This window comes from Chironomus tepperi, unplaced genomic scaffold, assembly GCF_022539635.2.
Source record: "Chironomus tepperi strain 1889 unplaced genomic scaffold, CSIRO-AGI_Ctep_v1 contig_82, whole genome shotgun sequence".
Lineage (NCBI taxonomy): Eukaryota > Metazoa > Arthropoda > Insecta > Diptera > Chironomidae > Chironomus > Chironomus tepperi.
The window spans coordinates 484,615-497,113 of NW_027226204.1; positions in this window are offsets into that span (position 1 = coordinate 484,615).

Below are 12,499 nucleotides of genomic sequence, written 5' to 3' on the forward strand. Positions count from 1 at the left end.
GGTGTTCAGCTAAACAGCACGAATTTCTTCCATTCCATTTATTTCTGTCCAGCCTATATATCCCATGATAATAATAATAGCGATTTATATTCAATGTAATCATTAACCCTCATATTTATAGATTTGCTTCTATTAGCTGACCATTCAATAATTACAAAATATTGTAAAAAATCTGCTAGACTACAACAAGCCATAACATCCATCATAGCAGCTATACAATTATAATTTTTTTTAACGCACTGCACAACTAAATAGCAAACAAGTATCTATTAATTATTTATTATTCGAATTGTAAAGTAGAAAAAAAAGGCAGAATTATGTATTCATGTACTCGAAAAAAATTGTGAATTGCATGCAACTTGTAAATTTGTTCTCAAAAACAAAGTCATACACACGTTAATTATAATAATTGGTTATTTTTTTTTTTTGAGGGAGTGAGATGGATTGTCAGTTAGAGAGTGCCCCGCAAAAAAATAAAAATAATGCAAAGTTTCTCATTGGAAAGTAATTTAACGTCTTCAAAATTGATACAAAATAATCGCATATTACAGCGCGGTTTTGCATTTAATGTCGTATGATGTATTAAATATTCAGTAAACCGTGATCAAACTGCATGCAACTTTTATTACGTTAGAGACTCTATTTTTTTGCTTGATGGAGGAACCTCTATCATATAATTTTCCACTTCACAGAGCTATTTGCCCGAATTCCCAAACAGTTTTGTTTCTCAGTCTCATAAATTGTTGTAATATAATGAATTGGTGTATATAAAAAATTGCAATGACATGTCTGGTTACAATAGAACAATTTATAGTCACATATATGTGAATTATACAGTTTCGATGTCATGTATTGTCAGTGATTTGTAATTATTTTATCATTATTAGCTTCACATTTCTTAATTTTTATTTTTGTATCTGTAAGAAAAGAAGACTAATAAAATGACTAATTTTATTCATTATTTCTAGCACGACTGCCTTTATTAGCTTGTTTTTTTGTTAGTTTCTCGGGCCATTGTTTGAGATGTGAATCGAAAATCACCATTTTTGTGGAAATAAAGTGCGTGTTTAATTTTTGTAATTAATTTTTTTTTCTTCCTCCTCTGGATGTTATTGTACACCCATGGGGATCAAACACCAGACATGAGCAAGAATTCACTTAAATAAATAAATGTGTATGGTCAAGGTTCATTGAACTTGATGGTTTAGAATTAATGTTTGCTAAGTTGTAATGATGTCATATGTGTGTAGGAACACAAAACACTTAATACAGCATAAGGAGTACTTAAATCAATATATTCATAGTGTAAGAGCTATGCTGTCCAAACTGTACAAATTTTGAGGTTCGACAGCTCAACGTGCACCTCTACGTTATCGTATTAACAGTAAGACGTAAACTTGTCCTGACGGTATAATGATGGCTGATTTCAATCTATCTTTACGGCGAAAAAATACAGTTTACCGCATTGTGCTGCTTGGAAAATACATCTTATGCAAAGGAGTTAAGCACTTGCACTTAAAAAGTACACATAATTCCAAATATAAATCGTCCATGAAGGATATAATAAACTATAATGCACACAAAATGAAATTTTGCATTAAACAATGCGTTATAAAGGCTTTCAAAGCAGCAATAATTCTTTAAATGTTCAGTTTAACTGTTTAAAACATTCGTAATTAAAAATATATTAATTCTTATTACGAATCCTTTAGAATTTCGAAGTTAAATCACTAGTAAAATATAAGCAATTCAGAATCATAAGCTGGAGAAGTATCTGCAGAAGTTTCTGTACAGAATCTAAGCATGCAAATGTTGTATCCATGTGAAATAATTGTAATATTGTAAATAACACTGTAGCAAGTGAAAAAGTACCAAAAATCGATTTCTGGATCCAAAAATATTATATCCGGACTACAAACCGCATTTTTCGGTGCAAAATTATTTTATTGTGATCTTATAGCTCTGATGAAGCTTACAAATCATATATTCGTCAGTAGTCTGAGCTCCAGAAAGCTGTTGACTCCCAATAGAGCAAACAAACTATTTGCTATGGCACCAATCTGTCGTTTACTGACAGCAAGACGAACAGGTGTCCTTACGGCTCTGTTAAAGCTTTTCATAGCTCATTTTAGTAGCGGAAAATTAAGTTTGAAGCTAATGAACCGTTCAAGATTGTCATTCCTTAATAATGTCTACTCATAAAAGATGCACAGGAGCAGTGTATCCTAAGCCTTCTAAAATTGATGCAACTAAACTCCATAATTTTTTCAAAAATAGTCTCCCAACAATTGTTAAGCATTAAACTACAAACACAAAAGTAAATACACAATTATGTACTTCAAACATGATCCCAGATTAAGCCTCAAAAAATCGTCTCATTCAATTAATTTTAAACTAAAACCCTTAAATCCAAACTAAGACGTCCTCAAAAAAATTAAAATCCCAAATATTTTATTTTTTTCTGCAACAATCGGCATTAATGCAAAAAGAAAATTAAATGGTGCATGTAAAATTATTTTTTTGAAAAAGGATTTAAATAAACAGGTAGCAAGAAATGCCTTTCGTGTCCGCAAGAACGATGACATACACAAAAGGTTATGTTAAATATACCCTCGGAGGAAAATTTATAACTAGCAAAGTTGTCAAGAGTAATGAAAGCGCCAAGGGCCCTGAGAAATCTCTCGCAATAATAATTGAAGATTTAAGCAAGTTTGGCAGCGATTTTAAAAAGGAAAAAAAAATTGGGAAAGTCCTGATATAAGGAGTGGGATTAAGCGCATTTTGTAGCCGAGCTCTAATTTGATTTGAATTTTGTATGGAATCGAGTCGACTTGAGTCATTTTGTAGATGTGGATTTTGTAGTTGTGAATTAGCCCCGATTGTCACAAATGAAGAATGATCGCAATTAAACTTACTTAATAAGCACTAAATGGCAACGGCTTCCTATTTTTGACAGCCATATGGACGCAAAACGGAGTCTTAAAAACTCAATGGCGAAGTCTTCTTCATTTGTGTAGCTCGGGTAAAAAACTATAGCGTGCGAGAATCCGAATTTCAACTTCAAAAATTACTAAATGTCAAGTGAATACCTTCCTGTGGTTTCGACTGATATTACTAAATTGGCCGTTGGTGACCGTGCTTCGTTTGTTAAATGATTGATTTAAATAGTTTTCAAACCACTTCATCAGGATGGTGAAGTGACAATCAATGAGGCTAAGATTAGTGAGGAGCGTACCAGTGAACAAAAATACGTTGATGGCAAGTTAATGTCCAGTTGATGACTAGTTCTAGCTTACACTTGTAATTTTGGCGTGTACTTAATCAATTTTGTGAGCATTTTAATCAATATTTGTGAGCATGCTTATTATTTGATCGAGTCATAATACCATCCTGTTATCATGATTCAAACTCTTTATGTCTGTTAGAATTAGAAAAGAATGAAATAATAAATCGGGTTTCCTTAAAACAAATCAGCATTTCGATCAATGATCTGTTGTATCATCTAAAGACCTCTTTAGAATGCCTATGTCCTTGAAGAATTCAACGATGTTCAAATTGCGCTGTTTGCCTATATTCTCAACCACAATGAAGTCATTTTCAAAGTGTTTAATACGCTGCATATATAACGACATCCATGTTAGGGTTGCTTTCGTCCAGAGCTATAAATGATGCTCAGTTTCATTCAGTATCCTAGCAGGCAAAGAACATGCTTTTAAGATCATATTAAGCTAAGAGCACGCTCATGAGCATGCTTAACTAGAATATTTAAGTATATCGAGTTCCTAAAAGTATCCTCATTGCCTGTAAGGGGTAATTACAGAACTATGAAATCTCAGTCAGCAGACTACCCAAAAAGTATAAATTGAGTTCCATTTTTCCAAAAAGAACTGCTCAAAAAAAAATTATAAATATACAGAAAAACTTCTTTTACTAAGGAAGTAATAATAATCAGATATCACAGCTACCAATTTACTCATTCTCCATTCCATTCATCGTCAAGATATAAAATTTATTTTTTTTCGTCTTTCGTTTCCCTTTCTGTAGTTAAATACATCTGAATGAATTGGATGAAAAGTGGAACACTCAAAAAAAAAAAAAAAATTATTTTATTTTGGTTAAATAGCTTCACATTAAATAAAATAATGCCTTAAACGATGTCAGGATGTTGAATCGTTCATCGTAAAATGAGAGAGAAAGAGAGTAAAACACAAATTTACGAGCTTTTTATCGATCCTGAATTTCAATAAAATGATATAAAAAAAAAATCTTAAAGTAGTATGTTCATGCTGAATACAGTCGTGAGATGAGTAAAAATCTGAGAAGAAACAAAAACTGCAATAGAAATTGCAATTGCGCAGCCCTAACTCCGCCCACATATTTATCGTATTTTTCGGGTGAGAAACAAGTGTAAAGTCTGGCAACGTCGCAATTTACACACAGAGATTCATTTATTTGAGTAAGTGTGAGAAAGACTTTTTTTGTTCATTGACTTTGTGTACTTGAAAGGTTTTATGTATACATACTGAAATGGAGGTTCATGAAAATAAATTCTTTGCTGTTGCCTTTTTTTTCGCTTCTCGTTTAATTAATTTTGTAGATAATAAATTCTCTTTTTTTTTTCGGAAGAAAGTGAAGCTTTTCACCACAAGTGTGGTTGTAGCACTTTTTTATTGGCACCTCCGAAAAATATTTTGCGCGCACACAGTTTACTCTCGTAGGATGATGATTGACTTCCTTGTGAGAAAAGAAAAAATAAGAAGTAAAGATTTTACGCCTTTGGCTCGACACTGTAAAGGGAAAATAAATTTTGTCACTTTCACGAGATGAAGAATAAGAAGAAGAAGGAAGTAAATCTGCTATGGATATACAAAAAAAATGTAAGGCTCAAATCTACATGCGTAAATGTATTTGAATTTCCCCTTATCACACTTTTCGTGATAATATGAAATGCGTGCGTGTGTATGTGTGTAGATTGAATGTGTGTGTATGTGTACAGCAAATATTAAGCTTCTATATATATATTCTAAATTGAAAATCTCGCACATATCTCATCATCATTCATTTGCCCAAGTCGATTTAATACGACATATTTCACCGTTTTGTGGAGCTCGGTATAATGTGAAAAACAACAATCTCACACGTAAATGGTAGGCGTTGTTAAGTTGTTTTTCAATATACACAACACAATTTTTTTTCCATCATCATCGTCATCTCGCTGGCACTGGGAAAAATAGAGAAATAAGAGAGAAATCAAGAACAAATTTTTTATTTTTCTTTACTTTTTTTGTCGTTGTTGTCGTCAGAGCCCCACCATATTTAATGTAGAAATATGTGTATATATGCCTGCCAGATTCTAGTGCCAATTTTTACACATACAGACGCTTACTCATGTCATAGACGCTTAATCAAATAATGAGGAAAAAAAATTGTTTTATGAGCTTTTTAGATTGCTCCCAATGGAATGTCACATGCGAGAATAGAGATATTGTTTTCTATGATGGTATGACTTGGATTGTGCGGATATGGAAGTGGATTTTTTGTAGTTTGTGCTATCAGGGGTTTGTTGCTTTTAAGATAATTGGAATTAAATAATAGTTTTTTAATGATTTTCTTTCAAATTTAGTAATGAATTTTAATTATTTCCTCTATCTTAATTGTACACTCAGAGGAAACAAATTTGAATTTCTTTTAAAATTTATATAAAAAGCATTAAGATCTTTGATCATTGATATCTTTTTTAAAACATTAAAAAAAAAAAACATTTTTAAAGTTTTTAAATTTCAATTTAAAAATAATATTCCTTTAAAATTAGTTAAAGGCGCTTAAAACTTTTATGGTGCAAAAAAAGAATAAAACTTAGTCTTTATATTGAAAATTTTTAAAATAAATTAGAAATTTTTCAAGTGTTTAAACTTGATTTTTTTAAATTTTTAAATTAAAAGCAATAAAATGATCATTCAATTTCAAAATTTGTTCTAGAAGTCAAATTTTGAATCAAGAAATTTTTTCAACTCTTGATTTATTTTTAAAAGTATTAATTTTGAAATTTACAACAATTCTGCAATATTGTAAAAATTGAAATAGAAAATCTTTTCAAATTTTTTAAAAATTTAAACTTTTTACAATTTTTTCAAAAATTTTAATAATTAAAAAAAATATTTCAATTTTGATTTTAATAGAAAATTGAATTTGAAATTCGATTCTATATGAAATTTATATTTTTAACTCATTTTTAATTGTACAAAATTAATAATGAAAGTTAAATTTTTAAATCAACACATTTCTCATCAAAAAGTTCATACTAAATCTAAAATTTATTGAATTAGAACAATTTAAATCAATTAAATTTTCATTGTCTTTAAAAGATTCACCATCCCTTGCAATAAATAAAACCAAATTCCTCTCATGATTCATTCATTTTCATTTAAAATTCAAATCATTTTCCGACAAACAAAAATTTTCATCCTTAAAAACATTTCCACCATCCATTTTCCAATCGACATCTCCAACCTACAACCGTGAGACGTCATTTATACATCCACTGAGTCACTTTTCTCGCAAAAATTGTTTGCATTAAGTTTTTTTTTTATTTCGAAGCATTTTTTTTCTGTCGCTTTACTTACACTTTGGAGTTCTTTTTTCCTTCAACCGAAAAGAAAAAAAAAATCAGTGAGTTTGTATTTGTTTGGCGAAAAAAAAAAGGAAAAAAGAAAAGAAAATTTTTTTACTCATTTTCCAAATACACACGACATAAACGACGAACTTCACAAAACAACAAAAAATAATAAAAAAAAATTGTACGCTGAGCAAAAAAAATATTTTTCCTTCTTTTTCTTGTCTTGAATTGAAGGCAAAGAGAAAAAAAAAATGTTTTGATTTTGTTGTTGGGATGGCTGCCGTTGCTGGGATTTTTTTCCATGCAACTGACACCAGTCATCGCCGTTTTCTCGCACCGCAAAGTGGCTTTTTATCATCGTTAAGCGAAAAAAAAAAATTTATATATACAGAAACAGCAAAAAGAATACACAAAGAATTGAAAAAAAAGCGACATTTTTTTGTGCTTGAATGTTTTAAACTTTTTTTTCTGTATTTTGTTTTTTTATTCATACTCGTCCGATAGAAGTTTGTGTGAATTTCACATTCAGAGACATGAAACAAGAGTAGATGAACTTTTTTTTTATTGTGTATATTTGTTGACTTTTTTAAGACACAAAGTTAGTGCAAGACACGAAATGATGTTTAATTAACACATATCATGTGTGATAAGACAAGACATGAAGAAAGTATTTTGTGAAGAAATAAATAACATTAAAATTTAAGTGTTTTACTATAAACATATCAAGTATTTAAGACAGTTTAACAGTTTTTTGACAAATTTAAAAATTGCAAATTTTTTTGACAAAAGTTTTAAAAAATTTTTTAATATTTTTTAAATATTGAGGAATTTGAAAACATTAAAAATTTAAAATAAAATTTTAAATTTTAAAAACTTTAAATAAAACTTAATAATTAAAAAAAAAAAATAATAATAAAAGTTTCAAAAATTTAAAAAATTTAAAATTACAAAAAAGTTCAAAATTTTGAAGAAATGAACAAAATTTTAATATTTTTAAAAAACATTAAAATTATTATAAAAATTTATAAATCAAACAAAATTTAAATTTTTTTTAAAAAAAACAAGAAATAAAAAAGGTTTAAAAATTTAAAAATCAAACAAAATTTAAAAATCAACAAAATTTAAAAATCAAACAAAATTTAAAAATCAAACAAATTTCAAAAAATTCTAAACAAAACTTCAAAACTATAAAAAAAAATCAAATGCCGATTCCAAAAAGTGAAAGACTAAAGTTCAACTTCCTCTCTATTGAAAATATACAATATAAAATAGAAGAAAACAAAAATCAATAAAGTATATAGAAACTGCGTACACAGAGTGAAACGAGAACAAAAAATTTTGTGTGTATTTCCAATAATCTCGAGGGATCCAAGAGTAATCAATATAGAACAAAGTGTGTATGTTAAATGGAAATTCATTCAAAGAAAGTGCAGAACAGACATAAAAAATAGGAGCGAAATTTATGTAGTAAATGATGTTTGAAACATAATCCAATCATTCCACAGAAATCTTCATCACACGGGGACCCCTAAAAAGGAACTTTAATGTGCTTATTTATGTGGAAATTTTACTGAACATTTCTATTATTTGAACAGTTAAGGCGAAATTGAATTACCTTTTTCCAGGTATTTTTAACATGTTAAAAAACTTATGATGCTCTCGAAAAAAATCTACACAGATGAATAAACATGTGCTGTTGAAAATTGCTTTACAGCAAATCACCTTTTACCTTACTATTATTATTATTTTTTTTTTTACTTCCAAAAAGACTCGAAAAGTTCATCAAGATTCTCATCTAAAAATAAAGAATATAACTTTTTTAAAATGAGATTTCTTATACTTCATACTGATTTTGCTTGCTTTTGTTTAATTAAATCATCACACAGTTCATGGAAGAACCTAAAATAACTGACTTATGTATGGAATGGATTTGAAATATTGTTAGGAAGAAGTTTGGCTACCAAAAATTTATGAAATAATTTTTTTAACAATTTTTTGAGTCGATTCTAACTTGTGCTGATTATCTCAATATGTGCTGATTTGAGAATATTTGAGCTGAGCTCGAATTCAGCTCTTTTTTTTACAAAATTTAACTCGATTTTAAACTCAAAATGATAGAGTGAAAGGTAGAGCGTTGACTTTGCGTGCTAAGGGTCCTAGGTTCGATTCTTGGTCATTTCTAATTTTCGAAGTTCTTTGTTAATTTCATCGTTCTAGTTAAGCTGTGTGATATGAGCAGTTTTGAATTCTTTGTAACTTACAAAAATAGCGTAAATAGCCTAAATGAACAAAATTTAGGACCCAAGTCGGTGTGACTCTGACTTGATACCGGATTTGGTTTGGATCAATTAACCGACTTGTACTATCTGGGATAATGTGTCTTCATTGTTAGTAGTATCCAAGTATATAATGTAATTTGTAGCAGAATATTAGGAACATGAATTGTAACTATTGTATATACATTGCTGCGTACATCAGGTCTTTTTACGTATTGGTATCCTTGCAATGTGCAGCGCTGATCCCATTTTAAAACTATCTTGGCCTTAAGAGTGTGGTACAATAGATTCTTCGATTGTAGTGCTGCCATCTGATAAGTATAAAACTGTCCCTTCTTGGTCTTAAGAGTAAAGTTAATGGTAGCGCCATTTCAAATATAGATTTTGAAAAAACGGGGATAAAAACTATGTTTTTGAAAAATAAATGACCGTTGCGTTCCATCAATATTTATTTTAAGTATGATGCATCTAACTGTTTTCTTTCATATCAATGAATTTGAGTCTCAATTTCATGCCTTATAGATAAATTTAAAAAAAAGTTACATTTAATAGTAAAAATGAATCCTTCGAAATCAATGTCGAATCCTTTCGAAATGAAATGGCGCTAGTCTGGTATCAATATTAACTAGAGTTGATACATACCAATATTATACAGATTTTGCTAACAACTCTAATTTAAACATTTCAAATATAAATCCCAAAGAAATTTCGAAAATACCCATGCCTTCCAGATATACCTTTTAGTACTTTACTACAAAATCAATAAACCCAGACACTTCACAAAAAAGAAAGAAAAACATTTCAAAAGAGTTAATTGAACTCATTTAAATTTGATTTAAAAAAACATTTAACCCTGATTTACATTATCATGTGCTTCCAATACCTCCACGAAGGTACAAATTGAGTTGCTGTCTATAAAAACCACCATAAAGTTTTTAAAATATCCATAAATTGTCGAATAATTATTGAGACTAAAATGTTTAAACACAAAGAAGAAGCTCAAAAAAAAATCCGAAAAAAATAAGTTAAGATAACAAAAAAATTATGCTCACAAAAGGCGTTCAGATTAACATAATCTACTAAAAAATAAAAATGTAAAAATTCAGAGGAAGAAAAAAAAAATTTTTTTCAATCTAAATTACGAAGATCAAAAAGCGATGGAATGTATCATATTGAGTTAATGGATAGAAGCGAGAAGAAATGTCTATTTTAAAGAAGAACTAAGACTTTTTTTTCCTTCTTTTTATTTCTTATTGAATTGAAATAATTCTGTGAGAATTTTAGATTGATTAAGAGTTTCAATTTTGTTAATTATTTTGAGAAAAATTCCGATATTTATTGAATTGAATTTTAAAATTTGGGAATGTTATAAACCAAGATTGGGAAAATTTCTTAAAAATTGAAAATTTTAATGATTTTTTACAATTTTAAAAATCTAAAATTTTGCTCAAATTTTAAAAATTAAAAATTTTGATCAAATTTAAAAAATTAAAAATTGTGTTCAAATTTTAAAAGTTGAACATTTTGCACAAATTTTTTTTTTAAAAATTGTAGTTTTTCTATAATAATCAATTTTAAATTTGCAACTCTTCTAATTTTTGATTTAAAAAATTCAATATAAAATTTTTAAAAAATCGCAATTTAAACGATTTTTTCAATCTTTTTTAGCATTTTTCAATAAAATTTTAAAATTTAAAAAATTTAATCAAAATTGAACTTTTTAAAATTGATTAAATTCAAATTTTTACATTCAATCAAATTTGAATTTTCAAAGTACTTTGAACATTTTGAATTGAAATTTTAACCTAACTAAATCACAAGAAAAATCAAAAGTTAGCTAGTTTGAAGCACTCTTCCTTCAAGTGAAATTCCACATCATCCTATCAAAACCACCCACTAGCACATTCAAATAAATACTTCAAAACAACAAGAAAATCCCAAATTTTATTCAACATCCAAATTTTCAACACTTTAAGCCATAATATAATGTTAATTTCCCTAATAAATTCTTATTATCTCCGATAGCAACAAATTCAAATTCAAGAGTCAAAAAACTCCCAAAATCTTGCACGCTCAACGCCAAAACAAAGCAATTAGCAATAAAATAAGAAATCCACCATCACGAAAAAATTAAAAATTCGAAAGCCTTCTTCTTAACAAAAAGAATGAATCAGAATTAAACACTTTTTGTTCTCGCTTACTGTGAGGCACAGAATCGTTGATGAGGAGATCAAATCGTTTAATTTTGAAGATTTCCTTTTTATGGGTAGATATTTTATGAGACAGGGGTGTAGGTAGGCATTTAATGAATGGAGAGATAGGGGTAGGGTGAGTATTTAGGTGGCATTAGGCAGTCCAAATGGACAAAATGGCATAATTTTTGGTTAAACAATTAAATTGCAATGGTTAGCAGTCTGTGTACCGCAACACACTAATGGGGCATGATGGATGTTTAGCTGTGTCATGTCTTTTCTAGTTATTATCGTGTATTGATTAGCAAAAATCGGTTAATCGATCAAAAATCCGTCTTCAGGCTAGAGTGACTTTGACTTGATGCCGGATTTGGTTAGAACCATGCCGGAGTCACCCTGTCCTAGTGCCGGATGTTGAGTCGATGAACCGATTTGAGGCAATTCGGGGGGACTTACCTACCAATAACCAATTACACCATATTATTGTACACCCCGAGTCCGGCATTTACGGGTTAAAGTAAATAATAATGAGAAATCTTGTTGAACTTATAAACCCGAGCGACACAAGCCTCGATTTGACAGTCATTTGGAAGCCAAACAGTGCTCGAATTGCACTAAGACTTCGTTATGAATTCTATGGCTTCAATACAAATTCCTTCATCTACCTTATGTCGCTCGGAAGAGTCCTCCACAAAAAAAATAATAATAGGAGATAAAACAGAATATTTATTCATCTCATCATTAGATTGCGAGAGACGATAATCATCACCATATATAGCCATACACAAAAAATAATCACGAGAAAAGCAGCAAAAATTGAGAAAGTGAGAGAGAGATAATTGAGAAAGCAATTAAGCAAAAATTATAATAATTTTTCCATCCATATATCTACATATATATTTTTTTATAATCTCGAGTGGATTTTCGGTCGTTATAAATTCAACACCTCGCTGATACGAAAAGCGAAATGCAGCAGCAAAAAAAAAAAAAACTTTTCCATTTTCTGCTTCAAAAGTATGTGATTTTTTTCACACCCGCTTTGAGAATTTGATTGGTAATCCACCACATAAACTCACACCAACGACGACGACGACGACGAGAGAGGCTACACAATTTGAAGTGGCAACATATAAACACAGGAAAGAAAAAAAAATCTCATTTTCTTTATCACACAACACACAATAATTTTTTTTTTTTTCGATATGGAAAGAAGCATCAGCAGTAATAATATTGTGTGTAGAGCTTTTTTTTTTCATTCCCCGTCATCGAACAGTGTGAGAGAGTAAGCAATAGATGGAAGTAAGAAGAAGAAAAAGATTTTTTTTTTATTTCTCTGTATTTTTCGGTTTTGTTGTGTGTCATATGGGTGGAGCCGAACGTTTACCGAAAGCTCTTTTTTCTCCTCTCTCACAGCT